Raw genomic sequence first — 4,136 nt, 5'->3', positions numbered from 1 at the left:
ATCAATATAATCATTAACATCATCATGTTCATCATCTTCAGGTAATTCCTCTTCAAAATTACCAAATCTTCTTTGTAAGTATTCATGATAAGGATCTAATCCACTATTACTATCAATATTAAAAATAGTTTCATCAACATGCGTATAATCATCTGTATTTATTCTTAATTGAGAAGTTTTTTTAGTTTTAGATTGAGAAGTACTACCGGTTTTTTTATTTTTCTTGGATTTTGAGCTAGATAAATTAGTGAACGAATTAACTATGGTTGTTTTACCCTTTTCAATAATGTTTTTTCCGAAATCCATATTCAAATATAAAAAGTAGTAAATTATATATAATACGAAAATGATTAGCAAAGTTTTAAACAAATAAATAACTAAATAAGTAGAGACTAGAGACTAATTACTCACAAAATAAATAATTAAATGCAAACAAATAAATAACTAAATGAAAAGTGAGTTGGAACGAATGTACCAAACGTCTACTTAAGAAAGTAGACGTTGTATGACCGGAAGCCGAAAATTGAAAGTTGAATTTTGAAGCTCCAATTTCCTAAGACCAAATTCGTAATTTTAACGAGAATAAGAGAATTTAGTAGAGAGTAGAGAGAGTAGAAGATATTTTTGTGAGTGAAAAGAATGAAAGATTAGAGGTATTTATAGTTAATAAAAAGGATGAAAATGTAGTTTTAAAAAGGTTGGGGTATTAAAAAAAGTTTGGGGGGTAGGGAGGTGTAAAGGGGAGTTATGGGGGTGAAAGAGCCGTTTTGTGGGGCCCAAAACCCGTTGCCCAACGGCTCTCAACGGCTATAAATTTTAAAATTTCAGATTAAAAAAAAAACTGGACGAACCGATCCGAAACCGGGACTAACCGAACCGGGACGGACCAGTAAATCCCGGTTTTCATCCCGTTACCCCTCCCGGACCGATACAATACCGGATAGAACCGGTACTATCTGGAACCGAGACGAAACCGGTATCGGTACCTCCCGGTTCTGTTGCCAACCATAATAGTGAGTGAACAAACACAACAAAGGAAGGAGGGAAAGAGATTTGGGCCCAAGTTTGATTTTCCTGTCCGCATGGACCAATACTTGGGCCTATTTTTGTTTTGGCCTTTTAGCCCATTTGAGTCACCTGCACATGTCCTAAACTAACATGAAATAAAATATTATTTGTCCTAAATTTCCAACAGAAATAATAATAAGACGACAAGGGCTTAGGTCCAAAATAACAAAATACAACTTCTTTGAAAATAAAGATGGGCTTTTTGGCCCAATCTCTTCAATTCTCCACTGCTTCGAATTCATCAACTCCGAGACCTGTATGTCAATTATTTTTGGACTCGATAGGAAACATAGAATTGGGCCGCCCAATTCGCGAAATGCAAGGGGAGGGAGCCTCCAAAGACTCGGAAGGAAGCAGTCCATGCATAGGAAAAGAATAAAACAAGATGGAAATTAGAAATGAAACATATTTTAAAATTTTACAATATAACTAAGGCATATGAAAATAGAAATAAGGTGAAAACACGCATGATTGGTTCACTATGTCAACATAATGCAGAGATGACCCAAAGACTGCATACAACACTTGCAAACTATTTGCTTAAGATGAAATGAGACTTACATGATAAAATAAAATACTACAATATGATGACGAATTGGTCAGATGTAAAGGATTTAGGCATAGCTACTTAGACAAATATAATAACAGAGAAGCAATTATCAAGCGAAAAAATGGAACAAATTATTGAGGTTGGTGTCATTAAGCTAAAACAAAATAAAAAATAAGTAAGAAAAGACAGTATGAAACTAAGCAAAGGCAATAATAAACCCATGTATAGAATAGACTAAACTTGAGCATTTGACCATGAACCAAAACAGTAGGCATGAGAAAAATAAAAAAAAATCGATATCACTTAAACTCTCATTCAAGACGGGGAATGACATTTAACTCGTGCAACTCTCAAAGAAGCATGACTAATCTTAAAATTTAGTCACTAAACATTAAAACTCAAAGCACCCAAATCATTTTAAGGAATCAAAAAATACATCAGACCAATCCTATAAAATCGAGTCATTCTTTAAATACTATGGACAACAAGAAAGCGTAGACAACTAAGATTAAAACCCACGACAATAGCAAACGAAGGCTCTATTAAGCTTAAATGAGATTAAAAAGAATCAGACTATATCTTCGAAACACTCTAAGGAAGTAAAGCACTGAAACGAGGACATATCAAAACGACATTCAGACATCAAATGAAGCAGATGACGGAATAAGCTTGAACAGTGAAACGTAGAACTCACCCTGTAAATAGATCTTTATAACTTCCAAATTTATACTCAAATGACTACAAATTTCCCAGAAGATATTTAGGTAATAACGTTAAAGAAAGAATCGAACCAAGCGGTAACTAAAGACTAAAGGTTTGACCACAAATGAGACCATGATGTAAGAAACTTGGGGAAGACTAAATAAAATACACCTCAAAACATAATACTCTAGCAGCAAACAGGGGATACAACATTCTTAATTTTCAAGTCATATTAAGAGGCACATAAACTCCAAAAAAAAGTAGTCATTCGGGCAGTAACGAAGCAACACACACTATTTACAAAGAGGAAGAGCAAGAAAGTAGGGTTGAGAATGTCACCTCTTCTTGGGCAGTTCCCTGGGACAACAAACAGCGAACAGAGCAACGACTTCACCACTACCGTGCACTTCCAAAGAAACTCGATGGAAAAACAAGCGGAGAGAACGAAGCTAGTGTCGAATAATGATCCTCTTCTGTACTTCTAGTTTACTGTATTTCCTTCCAAATTCCAGCGACTTCCGCTTAATATTTTCCTCACTTTTCTCTAATGATTCTTTAAGTCCAAATTTTTTTAAACTCAAGAAAATTCCCCCCCCCCCCTTCCTTTTCAACAGTGAACCAAAGCCATTATATAGAATCCACATAGGGTTCGGAAAAATAGGGGGGGAAGGGGGAAGGGACGAAAATCCGGGTTCAAGGCCCATTCCAAATTTGAAATAAAAAATCTTTCACAAATTTGGACAAACACCCTTTTTCTTGCAAGTTTCGTCCCATTTCGGAAGAGGAAAGGGCGAATTGACGCTCCGGATTGATTCACCCGTCCTTAGGCGCGACGTGGCTCCATCTCAAGGCCACAAGGACAAATTTCGCGTGCAGGAAAGTGCCTTTTTGCTGCTGTTGCAGCGATTTTGGCTAGGTTTCAATTGATTTGCTGTATTTTCTGGGTTGTACGCAGGAGGAAGAAAGCGTAGGGGTGGGTTGGTTGTTGTTGCTGTACGTTGTAGCTGCTAATGTGTTGGCGTGAGATTAAAAGGGAAAAAGGGATGGGGATGGGTCGGTTCTGGTACTGTATGGGCTGCAGGAAGTGGGCTGCCATAATTAAAAATTGGATAAACTACCTTATTAGACATAAATCACTACTATATATACTAATATTATCTTTACTTTCAAACAATTACATATATTACCACTTTTAAAATTTTATACCATATATTAATATATTATTTGAAGATACAATTAGATTATTAGATACCCACATACCTTAAAACTATGATTGATTAATTAATTATCTGCTTAATTAACTCTTTCACTCCAAATTAACCACTATCTCTTAATTCTCCCCTCCCATATTTATCACTCAATTATGTCTCCTCCTTTATGATTCAAGAATTTCATCGTACAATTTCATTCCAACAATAGCTAATCTACTCTCTTCTTCTCAAGATATCATCACCATGGCCGACAAATTCTCCTGAACCCAAATATTATTCTGTATTGTTCATTTATAACTAGATCAAATCAAAGTAACTACTACAGAGAAAACTTTAATTCATAGTGGGTCTTGATTGTTTGTCTCCGAAAGAAATGGATCTTAGTTTTGATTATGTTATACCACAACGCAAAAGGATCAAAGGGAGTATTGTAGAGAGTTTTTGTTTGTTGGTGTTCTTCTAAGGCTTTCTTTGGTTACCGTGACATGGATTTGGTAGTACCAATATTACTTTGATATAGCCCTTGAAACATGTGTATCCAATAAGTAGTAATCTTAATTAAGATCTGAGTTGTATTTTTAGTAATGGGGTGTCTGACCATGTAT

The sequence above is a fragment of the Solanum tuberosum genome, unplaced genomic scaffold (genome assembly GCF_000226075.1).
Source record: "Solanum tuberosum cultivar DM 1-3 516 R44 unplaced genomic scaffold, SolTub_3.0 scf00477, whole genome shotgun sequence".
Lineage (NCBI taxonomy): Eukaryota > Viridiplantae > Streptophyta > Magnoliopsida > Solanales > Solanaceae > Solanum > Solanum tuberosum.
Note: the sequence above shows the minus strand (reverse complement) of the source record.